At 39.3% G+C, this 22,446-nt stretch overlaps 1 protein-coding gene across 3 annotated transcripts in view; it reads left to right on the forward strand.

Annotated features, from left to right (window-relative positions):
• Positions 1-8,218: 8,218 nt before the first annotated feature.
• SIDT1 (SID1 transmembrane family member 1) overlaps positions 8,219-22,446 on the forward strand; it is a 75,727-nt gene continuing 61,499 nt past the window's right edge. For 2 of the 3 annotated variants that reach the window (XM_025051269.1, XM_025051276.1), the window contains exon 1: positions 8,223-8,357. The gene's annotated coding sequence lies outside the window, so the exon portion shown is untranslated. Of the gene's footprint in view, positions 8,358-22,446 lie in introns of all 3 variants that reach the window. The other variant, XM_025051274.1, reaches the window with a different exon arrangement.

The raw sequence follows: 22,446 nt of genomic DNA on the forward strand, positions 1-22,446 counted from the left end.
CGTCCAATGTATTAGGTGGAAGCTGTCAGTTATCTGAGACCATGTGTTTGTTCCAAAGGTCTTAGATCCAAAGATAGGCTGCTTCTAGAGGATCTCTGAGAATCCTCAACATTTTGGTCCCCTATTGGAGTAGCCTGCCAGTTGTATAGAATTCTGAGTTGTTTCTTTAGTTGTAAACGTGAAATCAAAGACTGATTTCCTGAAGTTTCACTAATTTGTTTCTTGTTAATAGTACCTGATAAGATTTCTTCCAATGACGTTTAAGAGCAATTTTACCCAATGTCTCTTCCAATAGCTGAAGTTTCTTGGCCGATAATTATCAGGAGTCTATTTAAGTAGTATTATGGGAAACTGGCCTTAACTTGTTCATGATAGAACTAGGTATAGTATGTGACTCCCTTTTTTGCATGCAGCAGAGAAGAGTCTAATAACAGGGTAAATTTTCTAAATATTTGGGCCTTCTGATTAAGTTCATAAAGATATAACTGATGTGTCTCTAAGGGAATGGATCATATGGCCATATGAACTAGTCTGAGTACCTTTTGCCAAGAGAACTCAAGGATTTCTGAAAGTTTTGCTAATTTTAATTTAAGGACACCATTAATTCTTTCACCTTTCTAGAAGTTTGTGAGAGGTGAGGACAGGACAGTTTTTGAGAAGGGGTAATGTTTTACAAAGTTCTTTTATAGTGCCTTGGTCACTGGATATGAAAGTTGGCATATCCCAGGTTGGAAACACAAAATCAAACAGCTTTTTAGAGACTGAAAGGAATATTTGGCAAAGATTTTCAGCAAATAAATGCTTCAACCCTGAAAATAAACAAATCTCATGGTGAGTGGGAGCTGTACAAAATTCACTTGAAGTTGTCCAAGGGGTCCTTGAGGCTTTGATACCTGGCCATGCCTCATCTTTTCAGTTTTTCCAGGATTATGTTCACAGGTAAAAGATGACCCAAAAATAATCTCAGCTATCTTTTTAAAGTTTCTTCATCAATGTCAATTCAAGATAGTAAGCAAAAGTCCTTATCATGACAAGTGTTTTCATGGAGAAATTCAGCTAATATCCACTTAAAATCATCTGGTGCCACCAAATGGATATCTTGAGAGTGCCAAGCATTACCTGAGTGAAGGATACGCCACATTTTTTCCATACTTCCTTTTCCAAATCAGGGGCTAAATGTGGATATTTGATAGTAGCCTCTTTGACTTAGTCCAGAGACTTATCCTTTGGGGCTTAAGTATCATAACCTTATAACATAACTGTGGTTAAGGCTACTTATTTGGCAAAATGATCTGCTAGAGCATTTCTTTTAACTTCCATATTATCTCTAGTGGCATGGACCTCAGTCTTTACAATAGTCATCTCACTGGGAAGCAGAAGTGCATCTAAAAATTCCTTAACTTGCTGTCCACTTTTGATGGTGGGGTTCCAGCAGAGGCAAGAAAACCTTTTTGTTTCCAAAGCTCAGGTACTACTCCAGAGTATACCTGCCATCTGTATATGTGTTTACTCTCTGGTCTTTGGCTAGTCGACAAGCTCTAATAAGTAGGGCAAATTCTGCCATCTGGACTGATTTTACCTCAGGCAGAGGACTATCTTTTAGAGGGGTTAGATTAGTGATCACATTACAGATAGACATAATTTCTAGTTTCCATTTTGAAGTATGATCCATCAACAAACATTAGGTCAAAATTCTCAATGTGAATCCCTAATAAAGCTGAGCAGTACAGAAAGTTCCCTAACTGAAGTAAGATAATCATGAGGTTCCCTTCTTCCAGTAAGGGCAGGAGAGTGGCAGGGTTCAGGGGTTGTGGCAATTAATAGTAATGTGAGAGGAAAAGAAATTCACAAGAAGTTAATAAACTGATTGAAAGTGCTGTATGTTCTTAGTCAGTAGTCAAGTCTGTATTGCATGAGGAACCATAAGGGCAAGCAGGGAGCCTACAATGAATTCAGCAGAAGCATCGACAAGTTTTGCTGTGGCAGTATTGCCCTGGGACAAGGGGTATCAGCCTTTACTGGATCAAGGGTGAGGCTACAGTAAGTGATGGGTGTTTGATGGTTTTCATGAAGCTGAGTTAAAACCCCAAGGTCTGTTCAGGATACTCATGCACAAATAAAAGAGTTTTTTGTTGTTAGGGAGCAGGCTGTTGAAGAGCCTTCTTCAGATTATATATGGCTTGTTTAATACTTGGTCTTCCAAAAGAAAGTAGTTCTCACTGAAGACTTAGCCATTTCATAAAAAGGTGTCACAATCTCAGATAAATTTGCACCCATTGTCTGAACTATTAAGTTAGACATAGACGTCATCTCTATTGTAGTTACATCAGGAGTCCAGGATAAGTTTGAATAGTCTATAGCCTGTAATAAGAGAATGTTTTCCCCTCCTTAAATAGATCATGACTTAAATTATGAACTATGTTTTGGTAAAATTATAATTTATCTTTTTTGAAGTCGTATGCCCCTCGTATGCTGCTAAGGCTGAGAGCAAGTAAATGGAATCTTTTTAAATAGGTTTCTCTGTACAAAGTAGAATATTGTCCATATCTTATATCAGAATTGAACCACAAGAGAAATACAGATCTTTTAGTTCTTGATAAAAGACCTAGGAAAAATAGGAGGGGGCTTCAGTGAACTCTTATGGCCTAGCTTCACATATAGTATTGCCTTCTCATTTGAGGCAAAAAAATGTTTACTGTCCTGGTATAGGGACACACCAAGAAAGGCAGAGCAATAATCCACAATAGGGAAGTAGGTGTTTTGGAGAAGAACTGATGATAGTATTTAGTATTAGGTACTAATGGAAAGGGAGGAATACAATTGTATCGATGTCCCTGATATCTTGAATAAATCAATATCCTTGCCCATTTGATTTACTTACTGGCAGGACAGGAATGTTACAAGGCTTAGTGCAGGTTATGAAAAGGCCTTTAGATATAAGACCCTTGACTATAGATTTGAGGCTTTTCTTTGTTCTAGTGTCTGTCTTGGAGAAAGTTTGGATAGCAGTTTGGTAGAATCTATCTGAACTTTAATAAAGTCCCACTTATTTTTCCTTCGTCAATGGGAATTTTAGCCTGTAGTAGGTCAGGTATAGTGTCGAGATCTTCATCTGGAGTATACATCGAGTACAGTGGAGAAAAAAAGGTTTATATAAAGCAGACGCAACTTGATTATGAATAATGTAGACAAGTCCTCTGAAATCTCAATAAATAGTCCCTCTGGTGTGCATTTAATATTACAGTTCCATTTGCAAAGTATATCTCTCCCTAATAAATTTGTAGGGGTGATATCATAGAGCAGGAAGGAATGTTTTTCAGTCAAAGATCCAAGGGTTGTAGTTAAGGACTAAGAGATAAAGAGAAATCTGTGAGTTATTTGAAATATCTACCTCTCCTGTGCTATGTTTACTCCAAGGAAGAGATTGAGCAAAGATAGAATGGCTTAAAGGATTAGTATTGTTAGAAGGTATCTTTTAGTTTATCTCAGAATCTCCTATAGTTTCATCTTTTTATTTGTTTGCATGATTAAATTACATATCAATTAACTTTTATTGAAAATGTTTTAGGTGTGGCTTTCAGGAGACTTTGACCTATTTTCTGGCCTTTTTTGACCCTGTGGCTTTCTGTGCAAAGAGGAGTCAGATCCCTCTCCAGATCGGTCCAATCGGTTTTTGTCATCCAGAATTTAGCATCTGTGGTTCTGAACAACATATGTACAAATTGATACAGATCAGGTAACCCTGGGTCATATGTGCCCAAATAATTCAAAATTGTTCTATGAATATTTGCTGTTCTTGCTTGGGTTTAGGGAAGTCCTTCATTACACTTAATTTAACTCAAGTCCAAGGTTTAAATTCTACAGTTGCTTGCAATCCTGGCTCATGGGAGGGATGGATCCTTAGAGGAAACTGGCATTTGGGGTTTTTAGGAGAGTTTTGGGGAAAAGGAGGAGATGTAGAAGGAGAGAGATCAGAAGGATAAAGGGGAAAAAGAAGAAATGGCTACAGGGAAGCAACTGGAGGACAGGACGGGGAGGACTTACTATGGAAATGAGTCTAAGTTGTTGTTTAAGTTTGCCAAATTGCTCGTTAGCTTTAACCAAAGAATCTTTCAGTGAAGTAATTTTGAAAAGAATTTAATCAGAAGGGCTCTGCAAACCAATCAAAAAATGCTGCCCATTGGATCTGAGAAATCTTATTCTCTTTCTTTTTAAAGGCGCCTCTCCAATGAATGATTTTGTTCAAGTCCAGTGTTCCACACAGTGGCCATTGAAGGCCCAGATTATACTTGGTGAAGTTATGTCATTTGAAACATAGGGGCAAGAATTAGAATTGTAATGAGTAGACAGACATAAAAGAAGCATGAGTTTTTCTGGAAGGAAGAGAGGAATTGGACTTAGCTGGCCCCATAAGAGCTGGCAACAATCAGTTGAAAGGCATACTTGTTTACTTTTTGTTGAGCTCTCAACTGGTAGTAGCTGCCTCCAAAGCCAGACCCAACAATTTTCACCTCCAGGCAGGTGGAAGACTAAAGAGAATGCTCTCTGTGAATCAAAGCCAAACTCTCAGGATGAAAAATTGAGATAACCTTATCTGGTTTTATTGGTGACCCAAAGCAAAGTTTAACCTGAAGAATACCAGTCCAGTCAGTCCAGCTCAAACAAAAGCCTTAAAGGGCCTATGCCTGTGTTCTACTCTGTGATAACACTTTTAGACATAACATGAATTAGAAGCAGAAAAGAGAACAAAAAAGAATGAAAAGTGATAGTCTGATTTCACTAAAAATGCCAAACAAAGAGGAACCAGTAACAAAACCTGGTATCTAACTGAGACTAGATAGCCAAAGAACTCAAAAGCAAAGAGCAGAGTTCGCACCCAGTGCTGACTTACCATGTCGACACATACTGCAAGTGGTAAGCACAAGATGCCTGGGTGGGTACCACACTGAGCTGAAGGTTGAGGTCCATGGTGACCATAGAGTAGACACTATCTTGGTGGAACCTTTGGGAAAACTAGGGAAATAAACAAAGACTGCCCAAATGAAAACAAACAGAGGGTACGTATTCAGAGCTTGCTCTAGCGAGCCTCCATTACTTGTGTTTGGCAGAGACTAAAAAGCAGGCGGGGGACTTGGGAAAGCTTTGTAGTGAAAAAAAAGGAGGTTTTTAAAAATGTTCTGATTAGATCTTGGTGACACGAGGAAGCTAGAGACAGGCTAACTAGAAGCAGGGCTTTTTATAGTTTGGAGAGCATATTTGTCTTTCTTTGATCTTGTAATGGAAATAGGGGCAAAAATTGGGGAAGTTGGCAATCACTGACCAAGTCCTGACTGTTCTGGACCATTTGCTTTAGAGATTGTGGTTTTGGTTTCCTGGACTGGTTGTGAGTCAGAGGTCTATTGTCATATATGGTCTAGCCATTGTCCATATATTCAGTCTTTCACAGTGGAAGCTTTGCATTGTAGATATTTTTTAAATTGATAATATTTTATTCTTTAGCTGTCGAACTAACTAGAAGTCCTACAATAGTTGGTCATGTAATGTTTTAAACTGTCTAATACATTTGTTAAGGGTGGAAATTTTTCAAGTGAGCCAACTAGCTAAATCAGCTACAGGGAAGAAATATCTTTAGATACCAGAAGTTGTCCTACTTGCTTGTGTGTGGTTTAGGAAGTGTATTGTATAAGATATGAAGATGGCCAATGTCTGCTTCTGTAATCCATTTACTTGTTAATTAAGGGTGTTGTTCCGGGCAAAGATATGCTAACAGCTAATTTCCACTTCTGTAATCTGCTTGCTTGTTCAGGAGACCACCAGGATATGGTCTTACACTTTATCAGCTGCCTCCTCTAAAGGCTCGGGGCTGATCTCCTCTAGCCCTGCATGGCAGAGAGTCAGTCGCCCGCCGGCTAATAAAGGCTCATAATTAATCTCAATTGGCTCCGTGGGTCTCAGAATTGTTCGCGCCATAACACACTTTCAAATACATTCTTCCCCTCTTTCATCCTTACAGCAGTCTTGTGATCCTGGGAGGTTAATTACCTAAAGTCATTCAATGGATTTGGGCTAGAATTAGGATTAGATCATAGTATAGAATGATTTGTAGTATATTATTCAAATTGTCTGGTATAGATATCATCTATACTGGCTTTAAAATATTTTGGGTTCTATACTATGATAAAGGATCTATTCCAATTGTTTCTAATTTCATTGCTTAAAGGTAAGGTAAAGCCTTAAAGGGTCATAGCTCTCTTCAAATACCTACAAGGCTGGGAAGAAGGATTAGGTTTATTCCTATGGCTCCAGAGTGCAGGGCTCACACCAATGAGTGAAAGAGAGACAAATTCCAATTAGAATGTGAAGTATCTTTCTAATAATGAGACACTTGCTCCCAAAAGAAGAGGTCGTCTCATGAAAGAGTCAGTTCTTCATCTCTCCTAGTGTTGAGTAGGACTCCACGATTCTACGACTCTAGAGAGTTCTTGAACTGGACAGGTAGACTGACCTCGAAGGGCTTCATAAACTTCAGGTTTACGAAATTTTGTTAAGTTCTAAAAAGAGGTGTAGACATTTTAAACATAGCAGTTTAAAGTCATTCGAATTCAGGATAAAATTATGATGTTATGTTTCTTATAAACAGTGAGCTCTATTTTACACTTTACTACTGGACTCTTCTTTGAATTAGTATTTTTGTCTTTATGCCATACATTTTCAAGAAAATTTTTTTAAAAGTGAAAAGTGTCCTAATAAAAGATTGTCTAACTCAATTTTTCATCAGCGTCATTTTCTAATTGTGCAATTATAAAATTTTATACCAAACTTATTGCACTTATTTTTGAAGTTTTAATAAATTGTAGGAATTCAATAAGGTAAAAAGAAAAATCCCTTTGAATGGTAAATGCTAGGATTTTAATCTGTAATCTTAACTGTTTGAACAAGATCTGTTTCTTCTTTGTGGCTTCTTATTTAACGTTCCTTCAGGTTGAACACAATGATATGCTTTTCTAGTTTACAAATAACTTGAAGCTGAAATAAAACAGTGAATCCTCTTCTACACTTGAATTGTGATTGTTTGATGTTCTCCAAGGACTTCCAAAGGATCCTCTTCTCACCTCAGCCTTTATTCTGATTCTTTAACTGTTTAAATCAAATCCCCTAATTTCTGCCAGAAGGATATTTCCTTTTAGTGACGGGCTGTGTCTTTCTCTTTTAAAAAACAATACAGAATCTTGAGAAGTCTCTCACAATCTGAGAAGTCATTACAGAGTGTGAAGTAGGCAAGAGATTGGGTGGAAACACATGCCTTCTGCATAAATCCAGTTACTCTGAGTCGTCTTTGACAACTTCCGGGACCAGACTTCAGGCAGTGTTCCAAACAGTCCTCTTAACTACATCTATGTATTTTTTTTAGTGGCTGTACATATTTGCATGCACGTACGGCGAGCGAGAGAGAAAGCGATGACGTGAGCTCTCCTTGGAGAATAGGAGGTGATAAGGAAATAAAACAGGTGTCTCTGAAGGGGTTCAATTAGAGAAAGGAGAGAGAATTGAGAGTTAACCATCATTCAGATGGGCAGAAGTTCCCTGCAGGTAGCCGACTGGAAAAGAGAACTCGTGCACTCTCTTTGGGGACAGGCTCTGTTGCTTTCTATTCCTTCGCTTTCAGCCAGAGTGCACATTTATTTGAAACGGATTGAATTTCCTGCTCAGTGGTTGGCCAGGTTGACTCTTCAAGACTAGTGGATATTTATTTTTAATGTCTCCCTCCAATACCTTTTTTTGTTTTTTTTTTTTTTTTTTTAAGGTTTAGTGAGAAGCAACCGGTCGAAATTCTGGCTGGGTAAGTGCGGGATTCTCAGAAATGAGAAAGGGAGAAGGAAACGATCTTAGAAGCCGGAGAGCAAAGCAGCAGCCCCCGGCCCCAGTACTTCTTGCCTCCCCCACCCATAGCTGGTGACTTCCCGTGGAGACCACCCGCGGCTGCATCAATATTTGATCGGCCCTTCTCCAGTGCGTCTCCAGCACTCGCCCGTGGGGCTTGCCAGGCACGCCCGCGCTGCGCTGCGCTGCGCTGCGTATCTACTATATAGCATGTATCTACTATGTCATATTATATATCTACTATATCATATACTATAGCAGATACCTACTATTACATACTATGGTAAGATATATATCTTAATTTCTTCACAACAGCATGCCCTACTTTTCTCCGACGCCCAGCGCAACCTCCAGCGCGGCGCCGCGACCCCCGCGACCCCGCCAGAGGCGCGGATTTCGACCGAGTCTACAGCGGGGTGGTGAGCCTCAGCACCGAGAGCATCTACTCCTTCAACTACACCAGCCAGCCGGGCCAGGTAAGACACTCGCTCCCCTCTCTCGACTCCCAGGGACTTGCCAGATCCCAGAGCTCCGTCGCGGCTTTGGGTCCCTTGGGAATCGACCTCGGGAGACCGCAGGGACTGGCGGGGGGGTGGGGGGCACTCTCGTTCCCTTTCTCCTTCAAAGCAATCACTGCCTCGCCCGAGCTGCCGCATCCTTCGCAACCGCTTTCGGGGACAACTCCGCTTCATTTCGCGCCTCCCCTGGCCTGGTCCCGGGCATTTCTGAGCTTTCCAAGGCTCTGGTTCCCCGCACAGTCTGCGGTCCTGGCCCCCTGCTGGGCCTTTCTCTAGGAAAATCGTGATTCCTAGGGTCGCGGAGGAAAAGGACCGCAACCGTGTTTCTAATCCCCTGAGGGGAAAAGAACCTAATTTTATTGGGATAAGTCAGCCAGACCCTTCTATTTCAGAGCGCCTAGGGAGGAAGAGCTGCTCACAATCTAAAATGGGAATGTGTGTGAATGGACGCTAGCTGTAGAACCTCTGTATTAAATAGTCACTTCCTGTGTTTCTGTACCATTGTCACGCGTATGTGCTTCAGAGAAGCCAAGAAGACCCCGACAGAGATGTTGGAACTGCCCCCTATCCCCCGATCTATGGAGATGTTGATTTTAAATAAGGATAGATAATTGTGCGAAAGTTCTAGACCTATTTCTGACAAGAATTGAGGTGAGACAAGGAGAGGAAATGACTGTTCCAGCAACTATCTCTATGACACATATACTCTGATTATATAATGTAAGAAAATGCATACGGTTAGCCTTTTTTCCCTTAATATGGTACCCTCTGGGGCGCAAAGAAAGGAAAAAGTTCTCCATTGTACCTGTCTCTGGATCTTCTTTCCATGTAAATGAGTATATGTGTCCCTTACTACTCTAGCATTCTCTACTCCCAGGGAAATTCCAGAATTGGTGATTGGGATACCATGATATGCTTCCCTCTCTAACTCTCACTTGGGATCAGAACTTAGAAACCTGGTAACTTCGGGAAGTATTGAGCTGGAGGGACTAATGTGCCTATCACCCTCTCAGACATCTGTGTGTATTTAGCAAGTTCTCCCTCTCCAGTCTGGCACTCATTCCTAAGGTGCCGTCACCATGGCAGCACAGCCCTGGCCCTGTCCTGTCCTCCACTGACCTTCAGGTCATGCACTCTAAAGTGAGCAGAATAGCTGTGTGCAGAGCCATTTCATCACAGACGAGTGGGAGGGGGCAACTTTTATTCTCCAAACCCCATGTAAGTGACAGCTATCCGCTGTGTAGTATGGATCAAATGACGTATTACACATGAGGTGTAATCAAATGATGTGCTGAAAGTAAGCCTTGACATCAGGCTTACAGTTTCTCACATTTCTGCTTAAAAATAGATTGACTGCTGTTTAACTGCCATTTTGGCCTTTTTATCCTTACTATTCGGTAAGTTCCTATACTACAATACAGCATGGTTTGCACTGTTTGTCATTGGGGTCACCTGCTTGACTTTCCTAGAAAACTGTGAGATACTGAGGACAAAGGCAGAGTCATGTTCATCTCTGTACCCCAGTACCTAGCACAGTGCTTGGCGCATAAAAGGGTTACTAACATTTTGGGGGGGAAATGATTAAATGAAGAAAGATTTAAAGAATATTTAAGCTAAAGCTAAATAAAATAAACTATATACTATTTTAATAGGTCGAAAGTGTGATATTATTTCAGATAAAAAGTTTTTTTCATGAAAAAAGTTTATGAAAAACAAAAAATTTTTAAAAGATCTGAGATTATGCCCTTTCCATTTTGTCTGTATGTGTGTTAAAATCAATGGTGATAATCAGTATTTAAAATATCTTTGCATAATATAATAAAAAGTTGGCCACCCCAACAGTCCCTAAAATTTTACTAGTCTGAGAAATACAGTTGGGGACCGTGAGACTAGCAGATAATTCAAGCGTTTTAATTTTTTAGTGACAGTAAGCAATAATATAAACCAGATGTTCTCAAATCTTACAGCTTTCTGAGACCTCTCTTTAATAAGCAAATAAGACGGTGGAGCTCTCAACTCACTTACTTTAGAAATTACCCTCTTCTCCTATCCAATATTTCTGTTTATTTCTCCAGAGATGGCATTTTTCTGATTTTCCCATCCAAACTATTACTCTGTTTCTATTAATAGCCTCTACTTTTCTTGGCCTCTTTTGCCCCAGAAACCCCTCCTTCCAATACCATGAAAATAATACTGTTGGATGTAGCAGAATTTTACTGATGGTTTGGAGTAACATAAGGAAATTGCAGAACACCACAGGATAAGTGATAGATTAAATCAGAAATCTAAGCAACACTGTTATAACAATTTATCAGCTATTTTTCAACACGGGAAATTTCAAGATGGCGGCACTATTTGGGGCGTCCTGGCTTGTCACCATCTTTTTGGCCACCTGCTACCCCAAATGCTAGCCTCCCACTCTTTAAATTTTTGTTACTCTCTCATGTCAAGCAGTTTGCCTCTATTTCCAACCCCAAACTCTGCTAAATAAAAATCTATGAACCCAAGAGCAGATGTATGAACCTAAGAACGTGACCATGACTTTCTTCCTTTCACCTGAGCAAGTCTTGGTCAGGGCTCTCTTCCCTGCAAGGGTCATTTCCCACCTACTCCTCTTCAGTGCAATAAAGAATTGATTTAGAAAAAAAAAAAAAAAACTAATTACAAAGAAAAATTAAAATAACTACACACATTCTGGAAAATAAATGTGGATATTCATTAATTTTCCAGCTCTATATTTATGGAACCTTCTATTTCTCAGACACTGACGTAAGCGCTGAGATGGCAGTGGTAATTTGCCTTATAGTGCTTACATTGAAGACAAATAAGGACATAAATTAACGGTATCTAAAATGTTACATAAAAACCTAGAAACAAATAAACAAACAAAAAAGATGTCATGACAAGTGGTATCTGAATGAGCAGGGAAAGTCTCTAATGAGATGGCAAAGGACTGAAGCCTTTTAAAGAGCTCATGGAGACCGTTTTACATACTGGCGATAGCAAGAAAAGGCACAAGGGCAACAAAATGATTAGCAAGTTTAGAAAGAAAAATAAGGGTGAAAAAAGGCAGCAGAAGATCACATAATATCCATGTCCAATGGTTAGGAATTTGAATTTCTTTTAAATGGCATGAGAAACTATTAAGTGATTTTAATTTAATTAAAAAAAAAAAAAAAAAAATCTAATTTTTCGAATTTTAATCTTTTTTCCTTTTTTCTTCAAGCCATTGTTATGTTTGCCATTATTTTTCTTTCAGCTTGGAAGAGAAAGACTATTCTAAATTTAGGCTTTGGTGACAAGAGGAAGCTGCAGTGGGAGTCTTCCTCCTAATCTTTCCTGTCAGCCCTGCATCTTCCATACAAAACACTGTCCCAGAGAACTATTTAGCCAAGCATGTGTCATGCTAATTAGCTGGGCTCAGCACCAGGAAAAGTCTCACATGCCTTCCAGGCAGAGGGTAATGTAAATATGAAGTTGCCATTGAAAAAGAAAAAAAATACTGAAAGAATGGAGAGACTGGTTTAAATAATGAAAATAACGAATGAAAGTACAGATTAGGCAAGGTTCAGTTCACAGGGTGTTCTAAAACCACAGGACTGCAACAACACTAGAAGGAAATCACCTTGTTGAGAAAGTCACCGGGAATATGTTTGACTAAGACAGAGGGCACAAAAGTAGATTTATTGGAAGTGTGAATACTCTTACGGAGACAGATGGCAGCAACAATCAGATGTTTATATTTGAACTAGATGGTGATAAGGATCCCTTAAATAAAAATCTACCCATCGTGCAACAAGATGTCTTTTCTGAGGCTTTCAGTAGCAAAATTCATTGTTTGCCATAGATTTTTGAATTTGAAATGTTTTCCTGGAAATAGTTATTTTATTTTGTTTATTAAACTGAGGCACTTATCTTTTAATAACATATACTTTTCTATACCCAAGGAACAATCCTTGGCTTTATTGATATCAACCAGTTGTTATATATCGATAACCAATATACCAGCCTCTTGGATCCAGATTCAAAATGCCTATCCAGTTCTCGTGAACAATGAAATATATATCAGGATATTCCCATGGTAACTACTAGCTATATGCATCCCTAGTTATGTAGAAGAATTAAAAACTTTGATGTGATAGCCTCAGTTCTCCGAATCTAGTATGTACTCTCCCTGTGTTCTCTGTCGACTGAGGCAGAGAAGTCTGGTCTGTTATCCTCTCACATCTCATTAGCATGTTACCTGAGTGATTGATTGGTTACTGTTTCAGCCAATTCAGGCTGTTATAACAGAATACTCTAGTTTGGGTGCTTTGAAAAATGAATATTTCTCATGGTTCTGGAGGCTGGGAAGTCCAAGATCAACGTCAGCAGATCTGGTGTCTGGTAAGAGCTGGCCTCCTGGTTTGTAGACAGTGCCTTCTATCTGTGTCTTCACATGGCCCAGAATGCAGAGGAAGAAGCAAGCCTCTCTTGTCTCCTCTTACAAGGGCACTAATCTCATCATAAATGCTCCAACCTCATAAGCTTATTACTTTCCTAACCTCCAAATACTATCACATTGGGGATTAGGCTTCAACTTATGAATTGGGGAGAGGGGAGACTTCCCACATTTTTTCTGCGCCTTTGGAAATGGAGCATCAACGTGTCATAAGGATAGTTAGGACCTGAAGTTACTGCAATTATGGGTCTGATTTTATGGGGACACATTTTCTTCCTGCCTAGACCATGTGCTAAATTATATAATGGCTTCTGTAGGTATGTGCTATCTGGTATGATAGCCACAATCTATATGTGACTAGGGAGCACTTGAAATGTGACTTGGTCACAAAATGAGATGTACTGTAAATATAGAATACACACCATATTTTGAAGGCAGTATGAAAAAAATAACAAAATGTATCATTAACATTTTTTGATTATATTTTATGTACCAGATATATTAGTTTAAATAAATATATTAATAAAATTCACTTCTGTTTCTTTTACCTTTTTAATGTAGCTACTAGAAAATTTAAAAACACATGTGTGGCTTAAATTATATTTTTATTAGACAGCAATTCTCCAAGTGCTGCACACTTTAGAGAAGTCATACATCCCACGGATAGCTTTGTTGGAGGAAGTGAGGCTTAAAAAGGTCAATAGATAAGCAGAACTTGGATAGGGGCAAAGGGCTAAATATATAAGGCAGCTGTAAACATTTATGTGCAAATTTTTGTGTGGATTTAAGTTTTCATCTCATTTGGATAGGTACCAAGGAATTTAGTTCCTAGATCATATTGTAAGAGTATATTTAGTTTTATAAGAAACTGTCAAACTTGTCTTCCAAAGAGATTGTATCATTTCACACTCCCACCAGCAACAAATGAGAGTCTCTGTTTTTCCACCACATCCTCATCTGCATCTGATGCTCAGTGCTTTAGATTTTAGCATCCTGATAGGTACAGAGTGATATTGTTTTAATTTGTAATTTCCTAATGGCATATGCTGTTGAGTACCTTTTTATCTGCTTACTTGCTATCCATCCACATTACCTTCTTCGATGAGGTGTATGTTCAGATCTTTTGTCCGTTTTCAAATTGCATTGTTTGTTTCCTTATTGTTGAATTTTAAGAGTTCTTTATAGATTTTGGACCCTTGTCTTTTATCAGATACAAGTTTTGCAAATATTTTCTCCTTGTCCATCCGTGGCTTGTCTTTTCATTCGTTTAGTAGTATTTTTTTTTTTTCCACAGAGGAAACATTTTAAAATTTAATGAAGTACCACTTAAGTTTTTTTCATTGATCATGCCTTTCATATTGTATCTAAAAAGCTGTCACCGAATCTAAGGTCACCTAGATTTTCTCCTATGTTAGCTTCTGGAAGTTTTATAATTTTGAATTTTATATTTAGGTTTATGATACATAAGGGGTTAATTTTTGTGAAAGGTATAATAATGTCTCTGTCTAGAATTTTTTTCTTTGCATATAATGTCCGATTGTTCCAGTACTGTTTGTTGAAAAGGCCGCCCTATATGTTTAGTGTTACAGTATCATGTATGTGTGTACATGTTTACAGCCTGCCTTGAGCCAAAGAGGCTGAAGCAGCTTCTTGCCTGGAGCTCACTGTTCTTATCATCGTTCCCAATATTCCCTTCTGCAGTCACCACCTCTAATTTCTACCATTCTCTCGTTGTTCTTTTTTATTATGTATCTATGTCTCTCTGCCTCTCCCTTCCTTTTGTCTTTCAAATCTTTTATGAACACTTTAAGCCCATTAAGGTTCTTCCTCTTTTGTAGTTGATCTCCTCAGGTTGTTTGAGGCTTTGCTACTGGCAAAGACATTCCTTCTTCTACATCTCAAGAGTTAAGTTTTGTTCCTTATTTTCTGATTCAGAGCCCTGATGAGGAATCTCAAATACTAGAGAGCTGGTCTCCCAATTTTCAAAGTTATGCTATAGAATTTTAATAACACCAATGGTGGAGGATAAAGAACATATGTTATTTGAGCAGTCAATATATATTTGTATTGACTTCACGTGCCATCATCTTGTTTATTCACATCAACAAGATTTTGTTTGTTAAGTCTACTTAGCTACAGAAGTGTAATTGGGCTTACATTTGAGATTTTTTTCTGTTCTTTTTTCCCATCACTAAAAGAAACATATAAAATATCCTCTCAAAACCATAAGAAAGGGAAATGTATTTTAAACTTAAGAGCTAAAAGGATCTTTTAAATCACCCAATCTCCTTACTTAACAGGAGGGAAGACTGAGAGCCAGTTAAATAAATTAACTTGTCCAAAATCATGCAACTAGTTTGAAGTAAAGGCTAGAACATAACTCAGGTTCTTCAGGATATTTCTTCAGGATATTTCTACTAAACTACTCTCCCTCCCCCATGAGCACATCTTTTTAACAACAATAATAAAAATAATTTTAAAATACCATAGTCATACTTCCACGGTCAGGTCGTTTGACCATGCAATTTAATAGCTTCATGTCTGACTCCCTGACAATTACTGAAAATTGAAGCAAGAAGTCTTTCATTCTTGTCCTCCCCCATGAATTGTCCAGGCACCCATTTGTCTGTGTAAGTCAGGCAAGCAGAGTTGACACTAAGTAAAACTGAGATGCTGGCAGATTTTCTTCAGTGTTTCTTGGAGCCATATCCACCCACCAACCATAATCTTACTCTGGCTCCCTATGGACCAAGAGGGCCAATCTTCATCTCTTTTGTATTTTATTTTCATCAGTGCTGTATTCCCTTTTTATGCTAGACACAGGGCAGCTTGAAGACCCAAGCAGCAAGTCTTTATATTACTACTCTAAGACAGTATTAATCCTGAGAACTGGTATTTCTGGATCTCCACTAAACAGCTATGAAGATAAGCCATTGCAAACAGGAATAACCTACTCTTTTTGTCCCTCTAGGTTTAACTGCCCTTTTGTGGACAAAGCGATTCACACTATTTTAATTAACTTAACTGGAAGCATATGTTATGCTCCAAAAAAAAATTAACATGTAAATGCCCACAATTTTATTTTATCCTCTCCAATATTTGCAAAAAGGGATCCTGTATTTGTCCCCTTTTTCCCCCTCATGCTATCTTCACCAGAGTGGAGGAATTATAGCTTTCTAAAAAAAGACAATGTTTACTTTGATAATAAAGAGAAAAAGTGGGGGATAAGGAGAGAGGCAAACGGAGTTTGCAGAGGGAGTTTGGGGAGGTCTGTGGACAGTAAGTCTCCAAGATAGCTATGGGATATGAGTGAAGTAGACAGAAGGAAAGAGGATGTGGAGTCGGGCAAGACTCTTGGCTGCAAGCAACAGAAATCAACCAGCTAACATAAGCAGAAAAATAATTTATTAGAAAGATTTGAGTGGCTCACAAACCTAAATTACCAGGCTCAGACTACGATTGGGGACCAAGGCAGGCTGTGGGGGAATCATATAACATCTGGAAAACAGTAGGGAGATTCCTCAAAAAAATTTAAAATAATGCTGCCATATGACCCAGCAATAACACTTCTGGCTATTTATCTGAAGAAAACAAAAGCACCAATCCAAAAAGATATAAGCAATCCTGTTTTCACGCAGCATTATTTACAATAGCCAAGATGTGGAAGCATCCTAAGTGTACATCAATAGATGAATGGATAAAGAAGATCTGATATATATATACATATATATATATATATGTATACACACACACACACACACACACTAGAATATTACTCAGCAATAAAAAAAATGAAATCTTGCCATTTATGACGTGGACAGATCTAGAGGATACTGTGATAAGTGAAATAAGTCAGACAGTGAAAGATAAATGCCATTACTATTTCATTTATACGTGAAATTTTAAAATAACGAAACAAATGAATAAACAAAACAAAACAGAAAAAGACCCATAGATACAGAGAAAAAGTGATGATTATCAAAAGAGAGGGGAGCAGGGAGATGGGAGAAAATTTTTAAAGAAAATGAAGATAAATGTAAAATACTTTTAGGGCTTAAAATAAAGAAAAAATTATAACAACAGCCTTGCCACAGGAATGGTTTGCTTGGGTTGTTTACCCAGGCACCACGACCTCCACTGCCATTAGACATGGTCACCCCTGGACACTGCTGCCATGGACTCCAGTGGTGTCACCATTGCCAGTAAATTCTAAATTCTTTCTTCCTATTTGTATCATTTAATCATCATTGAAAGTACCAAGTGGGAACACCAACTACTCAAGCGTGGGTCATGTATCTGCCCCGTTTGACATCCATAGGCAGCCTTGCCTCTCACAAAACTCACACAAGGGGGTCTAATTGAGGAAGCTCCTCTAACTTAGGCCAGGGACTTGAATGCTAGGTAGCCCCCAAATCAACCCCCCCAAAAAAGTCCTCATGGAGTGGGTTGCAAGGGCATTTGTTGAAAGATAGTTATATGGACCCAGATATAGGTGATCAGGGATCAAAGTGTGGCAGGGAGGACAGCTGGACTCCTGCAGCCTTCCACCTATGCCCATTTAAAGAGGAACATCCAATCTGAGCATCAGAGAAGAATTCAAGTAACATATATCATCTCTGCCACAATGTTCACTCCATGGTTAAATATGGTTTCGTATGTCAACATGGCCTTCCCTGGGGCCACTTCTGCTGTCTCAAGAAATTTTCTTTGAAGATTTTGAAGAGGATGCTGTTTGCAGATAGTTGGTTTTGTCTCATCTCGAAAGCAGTTTCCTTTAGGTAATACTGACATCCTGACAAATACTTACTTAAAATTATAAATGGCACCAGTCTGGCAATAAATACCACTCCAGGAATAAATAACTGATAATCGTCAGATCATAACCCTTAACAATCATAACAATAATTTTCTAGTGTGTTTCCATCTTCAGAACATTTATTAAGGAGGCCTCAGAATAGCTGGAGAAGAAAACTTGCCTGTGGTGAGATCACTCAGCATATAAATAAAATCCAGAGAATGGATCCTGAGTTCTGCCTCAAACTATAAAATAATTACTTTTCCCTGTTCTAATCCCTCATGGGAAAAGGACTATAAGCAGGAGATAGGGAGAAAAAGACAGGAAAGATAGGAGAAAAGGAATCATGCACAGGAGATGAGCAGACTCTGCTACCTGGGAGGATGGTGAACCAACAGTGCCACTGGCTCCCAGGAACCAAGCCAGGAGATGCCTAAAGACAGTGGGAGGTAGTGGGACAAAGGGACCAAAGCAAAATCTGAGAAACTCTGGAGAGACAGAAGATGGTTAGCTCTTGGAGGCAAATGGCAGCCCACAATTTAAAAGGCCATGGGTAAGGACTAGGTTGGGGGAGAACTTTCTCATTGTGCTTTTTTTTGCCTCCCTCAGTTTGGCCTGGGCGGCTGCCTCCTAGAAGCTGGCTGGGTTCTATGGGACAATGTCTGTGGAGGCCAACTGGAGTGGAGAAGGATGACCACTGTGCAGGTTGATCTGCTGACTGAGCATTCCCTCCTTCCCCATGGCCTTTGCAAGGCGGTGCCAGATTACAACCCAGAGAGGAAGGAGGCTGGGTGCAATGTAAAAGTAAAATTGGATGGGAGGGGGCAGACTGGACTTCTAGGGATGGAAGTAAAAAAGGGGGTGGTCAGCTCAGAGGCCCTCCACCCTAAAGAGGTTTCCATTCCCATCTCCCTTCTACTCTGAACTCTCCTCACATCTAGCCCCTTCCCTCCAGGATTCTCAGTACTACCCCAGGTAGCTGTTGGCGCTCACAGAAATCACAACAGATCTGCAAAAGGAAGTTATAGGAGAAGTGAAATTGAACAACCTTTACCAAATGTAGCAGAATTAATACACAGAAAGACTTTAAAATAAGCAAAGTGAATAACCTCAAAGAGATATAAATAGAATATTGTTAAAATAAAGCAGGTTACAGTTATAAAGATGAACCAACTGGAAATCCTAGATTTTTAAAATAATATTGTTTACAAAAAAACCTCAGCAGGGGACTGGAATTAGCATGAACAACAGATTAAAGAACTGGAGGATCAGGCTGAGGGTCTACCTAAAGAAGAGAAAAAAAAATTAAGAAATTGGGAGGGCAAAAGGAGAAGTATTGATATCTACATAATAGCGGTCCTAGAAAGTCTTATAACTCATGTTAGGGAGGTTGGGGTTTACTCGTAGGACACTGCTGAGGTTTTTTTGTAAACAATATTATTTTAAAAATCTAGGATTTCCAGTTGGTTCATCTTTATAACTGTAACCATCTACATAATAGCGGTCCCACAAGAAGAAAACAAATTGAGAGAGATAAATATTTGCAGAAATAATGCTGAAGAATTCAGAACAGCCACTTCTCTGACATCTTGGGGTGTTTTTTTAGGACTTGTTAAAAGCTACAACCTTAGCTGGACTTCTTCATGTAAAAAAAATAAATATTTGTAGGGCTATGTACTAAGTGTCAAATACATGTTTGATTCCAAATATGTCACAAATGACTCCTCAGACGAAACAAATACATGGAACAATTAGCAAATATTATGAATCATGAAGATATGATATAATTGAATGCTAAATTGGATGGTACAGTCCCTAAGTGTTATGAGTATAAAATGCTAAGATCAGGGTGACTTAGCGTCTTCAGGACATACCTGACTTGACATCAGTTCTTGTGAGAACTGTCTAGAATAGTATTTCCCAAAGTGTGTTCTGTGGAACACTTGTTCTATAGGATAGCCTTTGTGTTGTACATAAAAGGGGTTCCGAGTGTAGTGGAACCTGGCCGTGTTTTGACTGCTCAACATCTGAACCCCATTCGTCTATGTCTGAGTGACTTCCCCATTTCATGAGTCTCCACTGAAGCAGGAAGAATCACTTGCACTTCAGAAGTGGCACTTGCTTTCTTATCCTCCCACGCTTCTCCCAACCCCCACCTCAAGCTCAGGCATGGTCTTATGGTTTCAGCGCTGCCAATCACATATGCTTTGCCCAGACTTTGACTTGGGTCCCAATGATGCAGGGAAGCAGCTGTCCAGCAGCAACGGAGGCAACAGTAGTTTTCCAAGGATGGCCATGGCGATGGGGTGGCAGCACTTAAAACCATCCAGAGGCTTTCTAGTGTCCTACGAGTAAACCCCAACCTCCCTAACATGAGTTATAAGACTTTCTAGGACTACAATGGCTCTTCATGAGCCTCATGCTCCAGCCAGACTGATTTTCTCTTAATTCTTCAAATATGTCTCTGGCCTTCTCTCTCTCTTCTCTCTCCTTCTCTTTCTTTTTGTCTCTCCCTTTCTCCTTCCTTATGTCTACTGCACCGTTCTCCTGTTTGGATATTTCTCTTGCTCTGTCCCACATTTTTCTGGCTAATTCCTACGCATCCTTTAGGAAAATTTTCCCCCTGAAAGTCTATGCCATGCACTTCCATAGGAACTTGAAGGTTAATGCAATGATTGATTTACTTGGCATCTCATGTGCAAACTTTTGATCTCAGTGAGGGCAGTGGCTATTTCTACACTGCTTAGTGACACATTTCCTGTGCCGAGAACAATGCCTGGCACAGGAGGGGCAGTCAAATATTTATTGAATGAACAAAGTTCATTCTAAAGTAGCTAGAATGCAGACTGTATGCTGTTCTGCATTCCTAACCTGCCAATTATTATACCTCTCCTGTATTTTTCCATGTTTTTATTGGAATTAAAATTTTCAATATAAAATTTAGGTCGTAAACCAAAAAAGGAAAATTTATATAAATGCATTTGTGTCTCAGCTATTGTTGGCATAATGAAATTGGTAAGATGAGGTCTATAAAAGCAGGCTTCTTAGGAAAGAGCTCTGAATACGAAATGCAGAGAATCGAAAAGAATAGAGAATAAATGGCTCCCAAGAGGTAAACTGCTCTTTTCAATGAGATGAATGAGTTGTTCCAGGAAAGCTGGAAGCCAAGTTGTGAAAGACAATTAATATAGTACAGGAAATGGACAGTATAACCTTCTCCTTTGTCAGGGACAATTGGGCTTACAAGTGTGTCTCCACACATGGAAAAGAGACAGTCAATAACTGATTGATTGGTGAATATGCAGGAGTAGACAGCTCCAAGGCCTGGGTAGAACAGCTGTGCCTGCTGTCCCTCAGGTAAAAAACACTGTCACCCATAGAGTAAGGAAGTGGATAGTCTGAATGTTACTATTCCCGTTCTATAGTTGAGGAAAGTGAGTCCCGGAGAGTTTCAGTGATTTATCCAAGGTCACCCGGGTAGTAGATGTGAGTGCCAGAAATAAAATCCAGGTCTACATATCTTTCTTCATTATGGCATAAGTTTACAAAGATGATTTTCCAAGGCCGAATCAGTAGAAGGAATATTAAACAGTCGCATCAGTAACTACAATAATTATTTTAATGCTTATCTTTTAAAAAAGAAAAGTATAACCTGTGATTGAAGCTCAGTTCCCTACAATAGTTAGGAAAAGCTTGGAATAGAATGCTCCATTTAATAGGACTTACTTTCTAATAAAGGGATTCAGAATGGCAAGGCCACTTTGCCTAGGGGCAGCTGCTTTCTCACAACAGTCACATGATGACTCTCCCAGCAGGCCTGCCTTCACTCAGCATGAAGCGTCTTGGCAGGTGGGACTAAGTTAGAGATAAGCTGATAGTCAGGGAGAGGTACAAAGTCTTTTCTTGGAGAATGACTTTATTGCTTAAAAATCCTATAACTCTAATGCTATGAGTTGATTTATATCTCCCCAAATTACAAGTCAAAGTCCTAACCCCAGGGAACTGTGACTGTAATCTTAATTTGGAAATAAGGTCCTTGCAAGATACTTATAGTTTGCTTTTATATATGTACAAATAACATCTCCTAGTCTGTGGCTTTTCTCTTCCTTTCATGTATGGAGTTTGTATAGCTTCACAGTGAAACAGTAGAAGTTTAAAGAATTCATAGTGGAATGGTTGGATAAGCCTATGTTCATAGTGGTGTTCAGTGGAACCAGGGTCAAAATAATGATGCAAGCATGATCTGACCAAGAATTATGTGGAGACTGTGACATAAGAAACTTAGGTTGTTGTCACAATTCTTCCATAGCTGAGTATCTTTGGAGAAGTCACATCACTTCACATGTCTTAGACTCATCATCTATAAAGGGAACCTTTGGACTAAATGGTATCCCTGACCACTTCTCAGATTTAAGGTTCTCTAACACTGAGTCAAGGTCATGCACATCATTCAGGCAGGACCTACGTGGACAAGCACAACTTCACTGACCAGCATCTGTGTTGTTTATCCGACTCCCCCACATGGGTAGCCACTTTGTCCTCCATGTGCCTACAGTACCTGCTTCCATTGTTACCATACTATCATCACATTATGCTGTTGGTAGTAACACTATTTGTCTCTCTAATTAGATCATGAGCAACTCCAGGTCAGGTTTGCCTTTAGTATCTCCCCAGCACCTCCCAGAGCTCCTGACTCAGATAATGTTTGATGAATGATAGAGAGAACATGAGAGGGTAGGATGAAAGAATGGAAAGAGGGAAGGAAAGAAGGAAAGAAGGAAGGAAAGAAGGAAGAAAGGAAGGAAGGAAGG

The sequence above is a fragment of the Pteropus alecto genome, unplaced genomic scaffold, assembly GCF_000325575.1.
Source record: "Pteropus alecto unplaced genomic scaffold, ASM32557v1 scaffold270, whole genome shotgun sequence".
In the NCBI taxonomy this organism is placed as follows: domain Eukaryota; kingdom Metazoa; phylum Chordata; class Mammalia; order Chiroptera; family Pteropodidae; genus Pteropus; species Pteropus alecto.